At 34.2% G+C, this 20,861-nt stretch overlaps 1 protein-coding gene and 1 long non-coding RNA gene across 3 annotated transcripts in view; one reads left to right on the forward strand and one right to left on the reverse strand.

Moving 5' to 3' along the window:
• LOC105388802 overlaps window positions 1–20,861 on the reverse strand; it is a 436,653-nt gene that overhangs the window by 32,858 nt on the left and 382,934 nt on the right. The window lies entirely within an intron of this gene.
• LOC105381216 lies at window positions 15,925–19,133 on the forward strand. Of its 2 annotated transcripts, XR_005254750.2 has the most exons (3): window positions 15,925–16,234; window positions 17,719–17,909; window positions 18,326–19,133. It is a non-coding gene; the product is annotated as an uncharacterized LOC105381216 (long non-coding RNA). The 2 variants fall into 2 exon arrangements; XR_007266405.1 differs by lacking the exon at window positions 15,925–16,234 and having other exon boundaries at window positions 17,420–17,909.

Consider the following 20,861-nt stretch of genomic DNA (forward strand, 5'->3'; position numbering starts at 1 on the left):
ATAAGTGCACTATATCTTAAAATGTAAGTCTTACTTTAACAGGAATGCATAGAAACCAAGATCGATGACATTGTAAAATTTAATACCTACCAAATAAATTACCTAGGTATTGATAATAATAACATTGAGTTGATTTACAAAAACGGATGCTCTATAAACATTAAAACATATAAAGATGGAGTAAGAGATCCTTAACACTTAGACTAGAGAGTAACATTAAGAACATAATACGTAATATCGACATTACCATAACCAACCCTGCTATCCTGCATTCATCGACACATTAGCAATCCACAATCATTTTGCGGCATTGCTTATCGTGGTCTCATAATATTATGTCACATCCATACATGATTTGACAGATAAGCAATGTTGCTTGGATTTTTTAATTGCTGATGTACGATTGGTGGTACACGAAGTGTTATTTTCTCTATGGGTGATACGGTAGATGTGTAACGATTCCATTTCGTACAATACTTTTTGATGACGTTGATTTCTTTGGTAGTACGATAGAACTGCCCAACAAAAATCCTTATTTCTACGAAATTGTACTGAACTAATCTTGTGCATTTTCTTAACTACATGTGAATACCTAACTACTTGTTAATAGTAAAAAGCATGTTGTTTAACAAATACTTATAAAAAAACAGTCTCTTATAAAAATCATACTGTCGTGTAGCCCAGAGCGTAATCCCAGAGATTGGAGGGATGACTTTTATTTTACAGACAACATTCAATTAGATATTGTTAAAAGGGGGCCACTTTAAGTAAAAAAGAGATCCGTAAAAAAGGCTAGAGAGCAGTAAAAAATTAGCTTCCTTCGTTGACTTTCCACCTATCAAAAAGAATGCAATGGTCTCATAAGACATTAGTTGGCATCAGATGCGGCTTCAGAATGCTTGGCGGCGGGTGGTTGTGTTCGGCGAAGATTTTCGTAATCCGTGGCACTTCAGTCTCGTCTGTGGTTATATTGGCCTTGCAGCCCTTCTTGTGGTGGCTGGAGCAGGTCCAGTAGATGCCCCTCTTCTTGATGTTCCTCCAGGAGTACTTGTAGCCGCGGTATAGGAGCATCTGCCGACCACTTGCCCTTTTTGATGGGATTATCAACACCCGGTCCATACCTGGAAATCGGTGAATACCATCAGTCAAAAGTACAAAGGTTTAAATTGATTTAAATCCAAAACATTATAAGTATAATACCGATATGAGTGATAAGTTAATAGGATGAAAAAGTTCATGGATGTAAATAATAATAACATTTTATTAAGTTATGAACTTTCATTTTAGGATGTAACTAGGAAAATATTTAAAACAACTGCATTTTCAATAGTTTTTTTATTAGAACTTTTGGCAGATGGTCCCAGCCAATTACATTTTCGCACATAGTACACCTGGTCCTGCACTTCCGATCCTTGTACCTTGGGCAGCCCGCAGCGGCCCTACACGCAGCTCATAATTTCCTATGACTTTCTAGAGCTTCACACCCTGGGGATTTTGTTCTTACTCCTTAAGAATTTTAAGTGCTAAGAAGTTCGTAGAAAATAAAAGAAAATAGTTAGTTTAATCATTATTAATTTATTTATGAATGACAAATAAATAATCATGCTATTACGAGTTACATAAATGCATAAAATATACCTACTAATTATTTAAAAAGTACGCTACAAGATCAAGGAGGTCAATTATTACTAGTTGTAAAAAATCTGATGTGTTTAAATCTAACTCGGGCTAGAAACCAGGAGAATTGTTAGCCTAAGGGGTGTTTTTACAAAATTAGAGATAGGTAACTGAGTGTTGCGATCATTGTGATAATTAAATACATACTCAAGTCACTGTGACATAAGCATCATATCAGATTGTTAAGATACGTTCAATACCTTAATACGTAGGTACCTAATTTGAAATTTAATGCTAAAAATGTTTAGTAAACCATAACCATTTTATCCAATTATTACATCCTCTTCATCTTTATCTTTACTCGCTTTATTTTTTTCCTCTTTTTTCTTTATTTCCTTATTTTTTGCCTTCTTCCTTTTTTTGTGTTTGTGAACTATACCTTCCGGTGTGTATGTGATTTCGGGGGCACTATGGTTGTGGAAGCCTCTTATTTGTACAATGTGGTCTTTGTCGTTTGTGGTGAGGACCGACACGCACTGGCACTGGTAGTACATCACGCAGTACCAGGTCTTGTTGCCCTCCTTGCTGGGCTTGCACTGGTTGCGGTAGAGGAAAGAGTTGAACATCAACAAGAGTGCGCCGCGCGTGCTGCGCAGGTAACTAGCTGAAAATGTATACCGGGATTAGAAGAAAGAAAAAAAAACGCTGAGGTTAAAAGTTTTGTTTTTAGGGTATAAATAAATAAAAGTAAAACAAAAAGAGGGCAAAAAAATATATTTTTATTTCTTTGTTAGTAAAGGGTGCAGAAAATAATTAATTAAGACATTTTTTAAGAAATTTATTTTCTAGAATACCTACCTAAAACATGAAAATAGGAATGTTGCCAATCATTAAGGAAGAAAGAAATAAATAAAGCTAGACAAATCTGTGAGATTTTTATGTGATCAAGACACAAGATCACAGTTATAGGTACCTGTAAATTATGATGGGCAATAAATATAAGTATTAATTTTTTAATACATGTACTTACCTGTTTCAATAAACGGTTGGTAAAGTATACCAAGCATACAGTTAATTTAAATAATAGAGTAGACCATGCTTAGCTTAAAAATAATATTCAATTGTTTTTTATTATTAAATATTTTATTCATAAATTATGTACCAAAAGTTGATATAGGTATTATGTAAGTACCTAGGTGCATCGAATATATTCGTATTATGTTTACACTAAGCATGGTGAGATGTGCCAATTATTAAAAACAACATGCAACACAAAAATAAACCATATTGACTTGACTACTTATAATATAATCAGTCCATACAAAAATACACCAGTAATCATCAGAAATTTATGATGGCAGTACTTAAATAGATAAAAAAAATACCAACCTTTATTAAGTTTGATGGTCCCATAGAAATATCTCATACACTACATTTTCCAATGCCCACAGCAACAGGCTATTAATTGTAGGTGCCAACAAACAATCTTTGCTGAGACTAGACCCAATATCGTTTAAATAGTATAGGAGTCAAACCCACATCATATATTTGTAAGTAATTGACACTCATAAATAAAAAACTATAATGTTTCTTTATGTAGCTCCAACTTCGTTGAAGTTTCTTATGAGTTAAACCCACAAAAAGGCAAATTGACGAAGATTTGAAATAATAAGTTATTACAGGATTCGAACCCATAATATGCCGCAAACTCTATATGTTGTATTTACCTTACACTCATCAGCCTAGAAACATTTAGCAATTGACATAAGCCTCTCTCAAGGAACATAGCAATACTCTCTCCTAGCTTCGTATTATTATGATCCAGCCTTTACCCTTACCCTTAGTTGTGGTTTCTTTGGTCTATTCAATTTATCCTTGTTCAAAGTGATCGAATTCACACCTAAATCAAGTAGGTAGTTGGGTGATAGTGGGATTCGAACCCATTCCTGGAACAATAGTATCTCCAATTCTCACTTGGTCACACAATTAATTTAAAATTGAAATTGTGTAGTAGATGTGTAGGAGCAATGATGGGATTCAAACCCAAAACATTATCTCTATTATAAAGAGTTGTAATGAACACTGTTCATAACAATTCGTGTTCAAGATGTAAGTAAGGTTACATTAGTAGGTAAATACCAAATTTTCACTTGGATACTCACATAATTAAATAAATAACCAGACTCTTTGCCCCAGCAGCCATCGCCATCAGTCATCTAGACCACATATTAATGTACTTACTGGGATTCGAACCCTGTTACATTTTCAACTAAGAAGCTCCCATAAGGGATTTTAGTATATTACAAAATAATAAAAGTAGGCAGCATCACTACTGACCAATGGGATTTGAACCCAATCACATAATTCTTTTGGACCCTGATTTGTTCATTTTATTTAGTACAATATGGGAGTCGAACCCACAAATATTTATCAATCAAATATTAAAAATCACTTAAGTATGGGAATCGAACCCAAAGCTCTCTCTCTATTAGTGGGAGGTGTAAAAAACAGCGTGTGTTCACAGATGCTGGTTACAACTCGAGACATGGTCTCAAACTTTAGGCCTCTTGAATAAGCTTAGATTAACTCAGCAAGCTATGGAAAGGGCTATGCACAGCATGTCTCTATGTGACAAAGTACTTACAATGCAATGTAATAGCAGTCCAGCCTATTTAACAAATTCCATTCCATACATTGTTAACCAGGTATCGAACCCAGGACTAGTAGTGAATTGTACTTTGTTTTTTGTCAATGTTAAGTTTTTCTAGCACCAAATTTTATTTGTCCATAAAAAAGCTAGAAGCAAATTTAGACTCATTGACCTTTAATGGGACTCGAACCCATATGTATGGCTCTGTTGTTTTTATTCAAAAATAAAATATTTTTTATTTTAAACTTACCCAGTTGTATTCAGGATTCATTATTAAGTATATTAACACATATCTTCATCAAATATAGTGTCTTAAAACTTATTTTAAACTTACCCAGTTATAGTTCAGGATTAATTATTAAGTATATTTATATAACATTTTTTACTTTAATTTACTTCATCCAATATAGTGTCTTGAAAAAAAATATCCTTATAAATAACTGGCACATCTACTGGACTTACCTGAAAAGAATTTCGAAACAATTTAATAAAGTAATAATATGGTCAGAAACACATTAAATTTTGAATATTGACTGTAATACCATTAAAAACTCTATACATGGGTTAACAAGTGTTAAAAACAAAATTTCATAGATTTACTACGCATTTGTTTTTTAAATACTGTCTAAGTTTTTGTGGTAAAGCCATAATTATGTTTTTATTTACTTGAAGGGAATGACACAATGGCATGAACATAAACAATCAACAGATGGAGTGATGTCTCTGTAGAAATTGAACCATAGGGGATTTACTCTAGTTGTTGAGCACTGCTGAAGATAAAACTGGTCTCAACACACTCTCACATTACAGTGATTGAGTTTTCATACCGAAGTTGGTTTAAGGCCTATTTACACACATCAGTGAAGCCAGAGGTCTAACATAGTACCGGCACAGTTCAGTGTCAATGATACAGTGTTGCTTTGGTGCTTCTATTCACACATGTCAGTGCTCAGTTTACAGACTTGAAGCTGTGGCAGTACTGTGTCAGATTGGTGGCATCACTGTTACGTGGGAATGGGTTTTTAAGCATTGTTTAAAGAGCAAATTCAGTTTTTCAGTATGAGATAAGATTTGCCCAAGGTCTTAGTCTTAAAATGACGCCTGTTCCTGAAACCTATCACAGAGCAACTGTGGGTTCAGACCACAGACCTGTATTTGAACCCTTTCAGTCCAACTTTAATGTGATTGTAAGGTACTAAAAGGTTGTCTTGTTAAGTATACAATATATTCTTGTGCACTCATTTTAAATGCTTACCTGGAGGCTGGATGCAAAAATTTCACACCATCATAATGCATGCCTGAAGTTCCTTCTGTATCAACATCATCACTATTTCATCACAAATAATCAATTTATGATTATGTATTTAAGCAGTTATGGACACATTGTCACTTTCACACAAATCTTATATATCACTACGAGGAAATAACACTCACTACACTTTATTAAATCTGATTTAAGGGAATATTTTTTTGTGCAATAAATGACAATTGTTTATTAGTGTAGAACAACGCAACAAGCTGTTATGCAAGTGACTAGTATTATTCACCATCATGGAACAAATTTTTAACAAAATATGAACACCACTTCATATTTATTTATCAAATAGAATCAAAACAAACAAATATATTTTTAGGTTAGTTCTTAGCGTCGATTGATAATGAAAGAAATGAAATCGTAATCGAGACCGAGCAAATTCACAGACCTATATTACCTTGGAAATGGGACGCATCATGTCAGTGTCAAGAAAATGCTCGGAAGAAGTACTTTCATGTCAATACTCTGTGATCTGCTAACCGATGATCCGAATGAACGGACAAATCAAACTATAACCCCTAATCAACTATAGCCCCTTACTGCATGGATTTTTTTGTTTAGGATGAAAAAATATATAGGTATATAAAATATAAACACTCACACCTTGTACTAATTTACTCCCTTGCGGGGTAAGCAGAGGTGCATTGCTGCACCCACTTTTCACCAGTATTATATTAGTCCCAATGTAATAGGGGGCGGGCCTATTGCCATTTTACGGGCACATTCAAGACCCGAGAACAAATTTAATATCTGTGTTTAAACAAATATCTGCCCCAGCCGGGAATCGAACCCGGGACCTTCGGCTCAGTAGTCAGGGTCACTAACCACTACGCCATCCGGTCGTCGAAAAAATATATATTAGGTATACAGCAGTATACAGCAATATTTTATGAAGCGTTAATAGTGGTCAAAGCTATGATACATCATAAAATAACCCATCAAAAAGGGGCTTAGTGGCTTTACGTCGGGCCGTCGCTACGCCGCTCCACGCCTACAAGCTACTTTCGGCACGCCGCTCCCGCCTACAGAGGACTTTCACTACGCCGCTCCGCAATTTTATTCACTTAAGGGCATGCTATGTCGAAATATTTAATTCCTAACATTGTATTAAAGGTTTAAACTGTATGTTTTGACTTTAAGTTACTATGTATTAGTAGGTAAATATTGTATTATATTATATACGTAGTATTATACATTATGTTTAATATATCTATTGTATTAGATACATACATATAGTATAATATGATTTATATAGTATATAGGTTAGGTATAGATATATGTAAGTACATTTCATATACCTATGTTGTATTGCTCTATCTACTGCATTTTTTCATAGACAACTATGAAAAAATGCTACTATTTTGGGAAAAATCTTTATATATAAAAAAAAGTGTAAGGTGTTTTGGGGAGTTGTTTTAGGTATATTTTTGTATGAGAGCAGAGGTATATTTTTGTGAAAAATACTGGTAGACAATTTAAGATTTGGAAATTTAAATCTGTAAATATCTCGGCAATCGTAAGGTGTTTTGGGGAGTTGTTTAGGGGGAGTTGTTTTAGGTATGTTTTTGTATGAGGGCAGAGGTATATTTTTGTGAAAAATACTGGTAGACATTTTAATTTGTAAATTTAAATCTGTAAATATCTCGGCAATCGTAAGGTGTTTTGGGGAGTTGTTTAGGGGGAGTTGTTTAAGGTATGTTTTTGTATGAGGGCAGAGGTATATTTTTGTGAAAAATACTGGTAGACATTTTAATTTGGAAATTTAAATCTGTAAATATCTCGGCAATCGTAAGGTGTTTTGGGGAGTTATTTAGGGGGAGTTGTTTTTGGTATGTTTTTGTATGAGGTCAGAAGTCAGAGGTATATTTTTGTGAAATATACTGGTAGACAATTAATTTTTGTAAATTTAAATCTGTAAATATCTCAGCAATCGTAAGGTGTTTTGGGGAGTTATTTAGGGGGAGTTGTTTTTGGTATGTTTTTGTATGAGGTCAGAAGTCAGAGGTATATTTTTGTGAAATATACTGGTAGACAATTAATTTTTGTAAATTTAAATCTGTAAATATCTCGGCAATCGTAAGGTGTTTTGGGGAGTTGTTTAGGGGGAGTTGTTTTAGGTATGTTTTTGTATGAGGGCAGATGTATATTTTTGTGAAAAATACTGATAGACAATTGGAAATTTAAATCTACCTGTAAATATCTATGAACTTGTGCATTATATGCATAGTATATACGTGATTTTTTTAAATACATACAAGTAATGAAAAGTTACAATATTGAAGTACATTTCAAAATTGTAGCTATACTAAACCATATCAGTATATATTATTATGTCATGTATACCTGCATCATTTATTTATTGATTATTTAGTACACTTCTTTGATCATAAATATATTTCATCCCTATGGTTTTCTTGAAAAATCGCTTTAAGCGATAAGACTGCCAGTTTTGTACATATGTTAAGTTATGTTTCATATGTGTGTGTACAAACGAAGAATATTCTATCTATCTATGTATCTAATATTAGTAAAAAAATTAAATGTTTATAGGAGGGCATCCCCTTAACTTGAAAATGTTACGCGCGGCATAACGAAAGTACTTCATAAGCGAGGAGCGGCGTAACGCAAGTAGGTTGAAAGCGTAGGCTCGGAGCGGCGTAGCGGCGGCCCGACGTTAAGCCAGCAACTCCAAAAAGGTACCCAAAAGAGGATGGGCAAAAATATATGGGAGCTGGGACCACCCTCCAATAGCAGTAAGACTAACGTCGTTGGATAGGTCTTGTCAATAGGAATAACTTTTGCTTTGACAGCTTTGTTGTCACAGTTGTCCGTTCAGAGATATATGACTTATAAGTTCCGATACTCGTCAGTTAATCTTACTGCTATTGGAGGCTGGACCACCCTCCAATAGCAGTAAGACTAACGTCGTTGGATAGGTCTTGTCAATAGGAATAACTTTTGCTCTGACAGCTTTGTTGCCACAGTTGTCCGTTCAGAGATATATGACTTAAAAGTTCCGATACTCGTCAGTTCATCTTACTGCTATTGGAGGCAGAATACACCTCCACCGCTGCCCTTTTTGTTTTTTATCGTCAGTTATTATTGTTATCCAATATGCCCAGATCTCGTCTGATAGTGTAGATAGTGTAATTATAATAATAAATAATTAAAGAATCACCAGTGCTATTATTTTTCTTCCCAAGAAAATATTTAATTGCTCAGGGTCAAAAGGCACTACCTAAAGTCTCTGCCTTAGTTGAATATATTATTGCTGTATATCATGTATCATTCTGTGTAGGTATATGTATATAGTATTATATGGGTATATATACCTATATTGTATTTATTTTGTTGCTTTATTTGTTTATTTAGTATATGTAGTGTATTATACTCTTGCACCACAACTACCTCTAATCCTATTTTTTAATTTATATAACTCTCTTCCATCCAAAGGTTGTCTGGTAGAGATTGCTATAAGCAATAAGGCCGCCTTTTTGTACTGTTGTTATTTTTAAGTTTTATTTTGTATTGATTCTGTTTTTTTTGGTGCAAATAAAGAGGATTGTATTGTATTGTATTGTATTAATTAACCCCCTATCGGAACTTATATGTCATATATCTCTGAACGGACGACTGTGACAACAAAGCTGTCAAGGCAAAAGTTATTCCTATTGACAAGACCTATCCAACGACGTTAGTTTTACTGCTATTGGAGGGTGGTCCAGCCTCCAATAGCAGTAAGATGAACTGACGAGTATCGGAACTTATAAGTCATATAGTTATCTCTGAACGGACAACTGTGACAACAAAGCTGTCATAGCAAAAGTTATTCCTATTGACAAGACCTATCCAACGATGTTAGTCTTAATGCTATTGGAGGGTGGTCCCAATCTGCCCATTGTCATTTGAAATAATTTTACCTATAGGGCTCATTACCTATAGGTTGGTCCAAAAATATTATTTTTTTAATATTTTCCAAAAAAACAACTTTTTGACACTTAAGTACCTGTAATTTTGACAAATGGGTGACTTTTTCAGATCTGTTTTTTGCAGGTTTTTTGTTTACTACACCTGAATACATGTGCTAATACATAAATACTAGGAATGGAATGTATGTTTGCAGGAAAGAAAATAAAAGTCATTTTATTGTAATAAAACTACTTGAAAAGGCTTGGTAGCCTTATGTTCGGATCGCTGGTAGTAGAAGCATGGTTTATTGGTATATTACAAAACGTCATTAACATGAAAGATAACTTAATACCGCGATGTAGTTTGCGGTATAGTGACATCTATATAACTACGTAAATACTACTTGATAACTGAACTGTACTTTATTCATAAAAACATGGAAATTAAATTCTTCTAACTTAAAAAAATTAGTAGGTACACTGGTCGAGCCCATTATTCAAAAAACCTGGCCAACAAAAGCACTTTTTAAGGCTGTCACTAAAGCTGGAAGAAAATCAGAATCTGTCAAATCTAGTGAGGGGGGGTTGAGGTATGCGGGGCGTTCTACGGACAATGACATGAAATTTCAACATAGTACTCGAAAACATAAAAGTGAAGACATGCCACTTTGTTAAAAATATACTAAGTAAGTAATATTGTTTTGTGATACGAAAATATTTATTTTTATTTGAAAGTATTTTTAATATTTAATAATTAATTATATATAAAGTCGTACCCGTGCCGATATTTATACAGGTTGTTGCAAAAAGGGTTTAATACTATGCCGAAACCTACGTGTGCAGCATGTTATTGATGTTATTTCTAAGCCAGGAAATGAAATCAGAATGTAAAAAAATCGCGAAAATATTATCAGAGTTTAATAGTTCAGGGTGTTGTATTAAACTCTGCCCCCGTGTAATAAAAAAAATATAGTTAGCCGAAAGGGCGTTACTCAGGCGTCACTCTGAAAAACTTTTATCCTACGTAATTTTTTATATTCATGAAAAAAACGCTTCTTCATATAATTTTTTTTTGGTCACGTGACCTTTTAGTTAGACGACCTGTTTTTTTTTGGTGTTTCAAAAGCAGAACAGTAGTTTGCAGAACTCTGCATATACAGGGTGTCACAAAAGGTTACGTAGCTGGCAAAGGGATATGGGGAGGTCACCAGAAAAATAATAACATGTAAGTACCCCCGCAAGGGTACATTAGTACAAGGCGAGAGTGTGTATTTTTTTTTTAAGTACTTATGTGTATTTGGGATATGATAGAAATAATATTTTTGTTTCTTAAAAACCAAAAAATTTACACCTTGCTGCGCTCTTTTGCTCACTGTAAGTACACCTACAAATATTGCTGTATTAAAAAAAACGGTTTTGTTATAACGATTATAAAAAAAAAGTTATTTTCATGTCAAGGAGTCATTTACCTAATTACGATTTCACTCAACAGCAGGTGAACTGAAAAAATAAGTTCTAGTTCTATCATCACTTTAGATCGCAAACATTGTAACTCCACTTTTCTCGGCGAAAAGTACTCTTTGGTGTCAATAGAAACGTTTTTTGAATTCACATGTTTTCCTCTTTATTCGAAAAAAAAAACTGTATTCCGCATTTTACCATTTGTTTTCCTCTAAACCCCAAACCGTGATTTTTAAACAAGAAAACTTAGTAATTATACCCTTTATTCTCATATACAACGTGCGATGTAGGCGAACGTGAACGAAAACTATGCAATAAGCCTTTGTTTTTATTACTACTTTAGTAAATTACAATAACATACTCAACAATGTTAATTTTTTTTTGCAATGTTATGTTGTTAAATTAAGATCTAATATTTTATTAACATGAAGTTACTTTCAACTTTTTTTTGCATCTATGCGTCGAATCACAGCATGACGGCTGCTGCAGCTTCCTGCTGTCCTGTCCTCCAACCAATCCCACCAGTACTGCAGGTTGCGTCGAATACGAGCCATTCTCTTCGACTTGACAAGACAGGTGCTCCCGGAAGGATCATAGATCGCACGGAACCCGTACCGTATAGAGGCAACGGACTCCTTTGCAACAGCCCCCCAGATTCGGAAGTAGCCCATGCACTGCATGGCCAGCACAGCTGCAGCAATTTTTTCGTAATGAATCATTGGGATGTCATCCCCGAAGGAGGCTCTCAGCCTACCTCACGACCTGTGTGACATTAGAAAAATGCACTGTGCTAACGCCGTTTGCGAGCTTGATTTGCAGGACCGCGTTGTATGCCAAGTTCCACAGCAGAGGGGTCCAAGACCTACCGCTGTGGAACTCCGCAACTGAACTTCTTCAGTGAAAACAAACCCTCTCTTTTCGCATCCTTAATGTACTTGTTAGACACGTATGACCTCTGTCAAATTTCTGCAGATAAGAAGACAAGTGATGGTATACAATAGCCGCCCTAAAGGTTCGTCCTCTAGGGGATAGAGTTGAACGCGGTTACTATTTTTAAGCAAACAGCCAGCGCAACAACTCGCCCGTGGTTCTTATCCTGCTCCGACAGTGAACGAACGTAAAGTATTGTACCCACTATTCGAATCCGCATTTCGGATGCCAAACTGACTGTCCGAAAGGTCGAAACCGTACCACCACAGAGGTATGACTCGTTCGAAGAGCTTATCAGGCTCTTACAGCAATCAGATGTGTCGGTACACTGAAAGATAATCTACAGGCCTGCTTTATTTATTTAGGAGCACTAATGGCCTCCTTTCAGTCATTGAGTCACTGGCACTCAGGCTGCGGTTGAACAGGAAGATAGACTGTCTAAACAAATCATTTTTAGGCTAGTTAAAAAAAACTTTAGGTGGGTAGTATGCCAACTAGAACTACAAATAAAACAGTATTTTTGTCTCCTCTAAAATTTGGTCACGAGGAGTTACGATGATTACGATCTAAGGTGACGCTGACGATATTTTATACAAGGTATTGAAAAAAGGGTATAAAGCTTAGCCAAAAGTGGATTTAGGTGCCATTCTGATCCACTTTTCTTCTACAATTTTGAAAATTCACGTAACAAAACCTTTTACATAGAAACTTATTCGATCACGTGACTTTTTACTATAGAGACCGAATTTATTTTTCGAGAATTTCCAAAACTTGGAGAACAAAAGTTGTTCAGAATAACCCCTGAGTCAAACCCTTTCGGCACAGTATACCCTTTTTGCAACATCCTGTATAGGTAATATCAGGTTTATAAAAGACCTGGGCCTGTAGAGTGAGACTCGGCATGGGGAGTCATAATTTATAGATCTTTTAGGTTGCAGTGGCGAATGGGCACTGGTAGCCCTGCCCTTTTCTATAACTAATTTATATAACTATAGGTAATTTTATGGCAATTTAAAAATGGTATAACATTTATCTATTTGAAAAAATCATTAAAAATATACATTACCTATCACCCTAATTGAAAAAAAAAATTCAGCCCTTACTTTAAACTTATAACACCCCTCTATTTCCTTCAGGGGTTAAAAAACCTGTGTATTTAATATTTTCTTATGAGTTTTTTTTTTAAAACTAGGCTCTTACATAGTTGTACATAATATTATGCGGTATTTTATTCCACTTGTAACGCATAAAATTCATAGCTACAGTAAACATTTCATTTTTTTCATGGCGAGATACAGTCGCACTTAACCGCTTTTTTGCAAAGCTTGTTAAATAGATTTAAAAAATTATGTAAATTTTAGATCTTCAATTTTTAAAAATACTTACTTATTTTTAACAACCTGTAGTGTACAGACTACCACATCTTAAAATATATATATTTTTAATTAACTACGGTTTTTGGATTCAAATAAAACAAATTATGAACTTACTTTTCAACACCCTGTATATTGTGTAGCTTACCTATCATACACAACCGTTAAAATAAAATAAATTACCCCTCAGAATATAAACAGGCTCGCGCTTTGGCATACTGCATTGACCGTATAGTTCTTATTCGGAGAATCTAATAAGTGTCATTATGTGCAATGTTTACCTTTATCTATGCATCTGTAACTCTATAGTAAAAAATGTAAACAAATCGAAAAGGCGAAATGTTTTCTAAGAATTTTCGGCTTTTCTGCATCTAAAATGATTAGAAAATTAACTTTCCATAGCAAATGCATATGTATTATAATACTTGTAGTCATAATTTGTTGATTTAATCAGTTTTTGTGAAATATTTGATAAAAAATAAAATGGCGTGGGTATCGCTCCTAACAGGCCGCCACCAGGGCGACGACTGAAGAAATCTGAAATCTGTCACGGTGTCATCATTTTTAAACCGGAATTTATTAGTTTTTTGCAAAAAAAGTTGACTTCTGGTCCATTAAATCCAACTCTTTAAGGTAACTTTGTTAAGAATTTAATTACCTACACATACATATGAGTGGATGAATATCAAACTGCCATATGTCCACCTACCCGAAAAATTGACTTTTTGATTTGGTCGTGTTCTCCGTTAAAATGTCAGTTTGCCTATGCCCTTCAAGTTCCAATAGGTGCAAGGCATCCATGAGAAAAAAGCCGTTAAAAAGTAATTTTTTTTCAAATCCTTTTAAGTCTAACCGTTTCGCATTACAAATTTTCACAAGTCCATTCCGGCCAATCACAGAGCGTAATTTTTTCAACATGGCGTCAGTCTTGGTGAGAATTTCGAGGCTGTGGTGTATGCTCCAAGTGTTTTATAACGAATATGAATGAAAATGTTGAGGAAATTGTGATTGTGGACCCTGATAAAGCTCGGAAAAGGAACAGATTGAAGAGTGTAGCAAAAAAACGACAGAAAACTATGGCGAAGTAATTTTAAAACCCCTTTTTTCCAACCCACGTGTCAATCACAAAGCATTTTCGTAGTAAACACAGGGCCGTATCGGGTAGAATATAATATGGTAGGCAGGTACTTTTCTACCGATAAATTTTGGTTGATTAACTTCATTGTATTTAATAGAATATAGACTATATTAGTCTTACTGAGTCCCGCCCATGATATTAGTATTTTTCAAACAACTATAAGTCCTTATGACTCATATCAAAACCGCTTAAGTCTTGTATGGGCATATCAAACTGCTATAAGTCCAAACTATTTATTAACTTTTACGCATTTCTATGAGTGTTATAATGGATTTGTTTATTAAAATACATTCTTAAGGTCACAAGTCAACTGATTAAATCACGGGGCAAGTTCTATGACCATTAAATAACAGAGAAAACAAAAACCTCCACTTCCCAAATTTTGCGTGGACGTGACATATGGCAGTTTGATATTCATCCACTCATATAAGATTCCATGAAAATGGGCCCTCTGATTTCGAGGGTTTTTTCATAATAAGTCAAAATATGGCAAAAGACATGGTGTGTTTGCAATTTTTTTTAACATACTTATTATAATCCTGCACCAATTTATAAGCAACTAACATGTTCAGTATACCCTCTGCTACAAAATATATTTTTATCAATGTGATAGAAGCCACCGTTTCTCCAATCTAATCAAGTATATCAAGCCGACTTTAGCATTTTAGCTTTAGGGATCCCCTTAAAATGGAAAAATTACTCATAGGTAATATCACTTAGCAACGACTTACATGGTATTCGGAAGCGACTTTGTTGGTTTGTCGTCGACACGATAAGAAGAATACTCAGTTTATACTACTATATTCAACAGCTGAAATATATTTCATCTGAATTTTATTTTAGCTTGTTGTATGATATTCATTTTCCATAGAAACTTTGTTATTCACGTGACTTTTTACTATGGAGAATGTTTTTTTTTGCAAATTTTGAAATTCTGATTTAATTTTCTGGCTTAGATATATTAAAACGCTGCCGCTGGACATGTAGGTCTTGGCTTAGTATACTTACCCTTTTTTCAACACCCTGACTAGATGAATCTTGTGTGAGTATTTCCTAGAAAGAATATGACACATAGCCGCCTAACACTCTCATGCCAGAAATGGCATTCTATGCAGTAAGCTGAAAAATTATATTAATGTTTTGGCCATGGAAGTAGAAAAAAAATCTACTTCTATGGTTAGAATTTATAGCCAAAGTTAGAATTTAGCAGTTTGCTACTTTTTCTTAATAAAGTTTTTGACTGATACCATTATTTGGGTGGTGGGATCCCACTTTTCTAGTTTAGTGCCAATTTCTCCATAGTGGGTTAGAGCATAACCAGGGATTATTGCGTATAATTTATCAACCTTTCCCTGTTTACGATCTACCGTAACTTTGGAGAAATTGAACCGACTATGGAGAAATTGAAGTCCGCCACCGCGCGCCCCCTACCGCCGCCGACGCCACGCCGCCGCCGCCGGCCGCCGCGAACGAGAAGGTGATCGCTGACGCTGATTTATATTTCTGGTCTGTGAATCCAATTTGACGTTTTGTAGTAGTGCATCGGGTCGCGATTATTTACAATGTTGATAAACATTTTAGTTGAATTAAAAACGCTTTAAGTTTTTATTTTTGCAATGTATTACATTAATTTTGCAATATCTAATAAAGCAAAGATTGTTGAGTTAAATATGTGCTCCATATTACCATGAGTGCTTTAATTTAATAACCTATTGTGATATGTAATATCTTTTAGTGTTCGTGCTATATGGGTGTTTTGTGCATTTTCTAATAAAATATGTGTTTGTTTTGGTGCCTTACAAACATAAAAACACCTTCCCTTCAGCTTCGTTCCAGTAAAGGGTAAGTGATAGGTTACTTTCTGTTTTTATGATGTTTTGTCAATTAAGCTCTTTCAATATGTTTATTGCCTGTGTATAATATTATCACCATTTATTTATTTCAATTAGGTACCTACATCTATTTTCCTGATTCACACCAAAAAATCCCCAAACTATGTTGTCAATGTACTGTAGCATATGTTCCCATAAAATAATACCAGTTTGTACTAATTTCACATGCTTAATGACAGGGATCATGTAAAAATGATATTTTTGATCATTTCTAGTATACAAGTTTAATACTTTTTTAGTGAGTTCATATTTTACTATATAAGCCTACACCTCTGTTAGTAAAGAAGTCTCACTTCTTGATTTGTGGAATTAAAAAAATCATAATGTCAAACTTTAAGTAGACTGTACTTAAAGTATAATATTAATAAATGGTAATTTTTATAATATAGCATTTTTACTCCACTTGTAAATATTGTAATTATTTCAATGAAGTCAAAGGCTGGGTTTCCATAAAGGTTTAAGATTTTGGTTAAAGTTTGTAACTGGGCAGTTTTATATTATTTGCATTATGAAGTTCATAACCATAATATAAATATGTTTCATTACCAATTATGTCTAAACTAAGCAGAGTATGTCAAAATAATAATTATTAGCATGAACAGCTCACATCCCAAGAATACCGAGACAAATAAAAATCTATTGTTTCTGGTTTACCAATGGGCAATAATGGGTTACCGAGATGTAAGCGGTTAAGCTACTACATTTTTACTAGTACATATTTATTTTATGTTTTCTGTTGATGTTTTGTGCCATCCACTGATGTAATGCTATAAGATTTAATTAAGGACACTAAAAATGTTAGAGAAACAAATTAAGTAAAATTTATTATTATAAGTAGGTATGTACATTATAAGCATTCAAACATTGTACCGTGTCGCCGTTTGCCGACACGGGGTCTACACTCCAGAACCTTTGTACTCCAGTGGTCGTCGGCTCTGCGGGCTACGTGGCCAGCCCATTGCCACTTCAGCGTGCTAATCCTTTTGGCTATGTCGGTAACTTTAGTTCTCCTGCGGATTTCTTCATTACGAATCCTATCTCGCAGGGACACGCCTAACATAGCCCTATTGTACCTCTAAGTATAAATAATTTGTGATGTTCAAAATGTTTTTTTTATAATCCATGCCACAAATGCCCCCGTGTTTTATAATAATGTATGCATTTTTACCATAAAAAATTATATAAATAAATGTTTGAACCTTTAGAACTGTTATTTCATTTCTTTTAAATTGGTTGCTTTACCTTAAGCTTTTTATGTGTGCACTTTCATTTATTTATTTAGATAAGGCATAATTTGTACTGTTTAGTGTTAGATAAAGAAACTTAAGTAGGTACCTACTATCATTTTTTAAAGACAATTTTTTATTTTGTATCCAGTTCATTTAAAATAAATGATACGTGAAAATTTATTGAATAGTAATTGTAAATTTCTAGATAAAGCTGAGGTATATTTGCAAGAAAGCTGTGAAGAAGAAGATATGATTTTCATAGAAAGGAATGGTGGTGTTGTCTTGCTTCGAAACGGACACCAATATACAAAAATAAGAACGGACAATAAAACAGGCGCAGAAGTATGGCGGTGCGTGAAATGGAGAAAGAAGTGCGGCGCCACAGTAACTCTTAAGGTGAGCACGAGTTTTAATAAGTTTTTTAATGTTATTTTTTAATCATATCATGACTTTTTTCTTTTTTCTTTTCCTTTGTTTACTTTGTCCTTCTTTTAAGTGTGACCTACGCCACCTTGCCTACTAGTTCTAGAAATAATGCTTCCTAATCTATCCCAGACAATTTATAAAAAAGATAGCATTCAGCAGGTAACTCTAGCATTATTAAGATGAAGATCTCTAGAGACCGACAATGCTAACTTTGGAACACATAAGTACGAGCAGCATCATTAATGATTATTTCTGAAACTGATGTTGTTTGTCCTTACTCGTCTGCATACACCATTAGGTTTAGGCCTATACTTTTATCAGTTGCAATCTTGCAATGGTAAGGTTATCGGACACTATTTTCTGCTTTAAAATACGTTTATTTTCAGGAAGGATGTGTGCCGTCTGAAACTGCACACATATGCCAGCCGGACTACACAGCCAATTTTATTGCTAAAACTAAATACGAATGTAAGAAAAAGGTGATGACATCAGATTTGGCCTCCGTACCTCAAACCTACAATAAGTTTATAGCCGAAATTAAGGAAACAAATATAGATATGATGCATCATATGCCATCGTTTCGTAGTGTAAAGTCTGCCATGTATGCTATAAGAGGAAAACAATTCGGTGTCAAAAAGAGATCAAAAAAGTCATCTGACGAATGCAGCATGGGTGAAACCGAGTAATTTAACAAAACCAGTCTTTCTCAAACTTTGATAGTCATTATTTATTAATAGATTTAAGGTTGACAAAACCGTCTTAGGATTTTGTGTCATTTGTATGTAGCTAATCTTAATCTATTTATTGTACTTAAGCGTGATGGCACACATAATTATATTAATTAAATCAAATGCCATATACAATATCGAACAGTATTATGTATGAAACTTTGAATGATATAGCTGTAGACATATGAGATTTGTCATAGTAGGTGTTTATTTATTTATTAATAGCTTTTATGAAATTCTTTCTATAGAGTGTAATAAACGATACGAAGTTTATAATTATAAATACAAATAGGGATCTTGTCGTAGTTATTTCTTGTAACATACTCACTAATTTAAAGGTATAAATTGTATATCTATATCTGTGAACATGCCTATTAGTTTTCTGCAGAAAGCGCATTTATTTGTAGCTTTGTTTTTGTCATTGTTTAAAATATAGTGATCGTAAATAAAAAAATGTACCTACTTACACATTGTTCCATTTTCCCCTAGCAATTTTAACTCCCAATAGGATCAATAGCAAAAATTTAATTCAGGAGTGCTTATTACTAGGCTCACCATACGTCTCGGTTCAGTCCCGGACTGAGATCCCTGTCCCTGTATCTCGGCCGGTTTGCTGTTATGCCATACGCCCCAATATGAAACAAATAGAGGTCGATGTCTCGATTTATTCAAAATAATAATTTAACTGCCACCACACATCCTCAATACCTCATCCCATATTAAAATGGAGTACTTAAGTGCCTTATAATTATGAATATAAGTACTCTAATACTCAACATTGCTCCTTGAAAGTTATGAATTAAGTCTTTAAATATAGGAAATTACTGTTAGTGGTACTTCGAAAGGTATTTTGAAAAGATAATTTTTGTCATTGTATTTGATCGTATTTTTTTATTTTATTTAAGTATCTTATGGCTTTCTTCACTGGTTATTTTTTTTTATTACTAGTTCAAATCTAATTATTTAAAATTTCAGGTGTTACAAGATTGCTAGAAACAGCTATTGCTATCCGTACCATTGCAAGAAATGATTCTGATTCTCAACCTCGAGAATCTTCTGAAAACTTAAAAACTCAAGGCGCATCAACACAGGTTCCTAATTCGGTATTACACACTATACTGCAGAATCAGAAATATATGATACAGAAATTAACAAGTATTGATTCTAAAGTGGATAAGTCCTTCCCGAAGAATAAAAACCCTAGAATTAATACGGCACCCTTAAAAGATATCTCTGCACCCGACAAATTCGTTTTGAAGCCAATAAAGAACATCCGTGATCTAGAGGAACTGGAACAACTACTTTCTGATAACGATTATAAGCAGCAACTGAAAACTACACACTCATTAATATGTACAAGCGGTTTAGGCACTGGAACAAATTGTGCGTACAGATTAGTGGATATTCTTTTTGCGAGAAACTTTATGGTGGGATGTTCCTGGTCAGGAGGTTCTCGTGAAGAATACGCAAAAATAGCGCTTAAAAACTATAAAAATATTTTGAATTTCTTTTCTGAAATGATCAACCATTGGGATTCGTCGTTCACTCAAGAGGACACTGAAAACTTCTTCAAAACCATTTTAAAGAATTCCAAGAAAAGAACTACTGCAAAGTATTTAAGGGCGTCAAAAAAAAAAGAAGACCTACGTTTGCGAAAAATAAAAAGGCTATTGATACATCATATACAAACGAAGATATCGGACCTGAAGCTATTTATGTACCTGTTACTGAATTATTATCGGCTAATAATACGGGCTTCGAAAATACAGAAATGGTACGCGGTGACGAACATGAAGTAGACCCCTCTTTGTACTGATTTAAATTATTCATGTCATTTTTGTAATTAATTTGATTTCAATGTACAAGTACATAATATATGTTTTTCTCTTTTAACTAAATAAGCCACACTTGGCGTACTAGGTGCTCATGACACGACATGCTAAAATCATCTGCGTTGACGACGTTCGGAGTCCCGCGTTGATATTGATCCTATAATATGAACAGGCAGTTAAAGTAATGTAACTAGATGACTGAGCAAACATTGTTGTTGCTCTCCTTGTGTAAAACCAAACACGACCTTTCAATTAGGTGGTTTGGTTAGGTAGGTTTCCTTTTTATATTTCAGTTATCGGCGTAACTTACCCCAAATGAGAATTGGTCGGTACCTATGTGTAGCAGTGGACGATTCTAATGA

This window comes from Plutella xylostella, chromosome 6 (genome assembly GCF_932276165.1).
Source record: "Plutella xylostella chromosome 6, ilPluXylo3.1, whole genome shotgun sequence".
Classification (NCBI taxonomy): domain Eukaryota; kingdom Metazoa; phylum Arthropoda; class Insecta; order Lepidoptera; family Plutellidae; genus Plutella; species Plutella xylostella.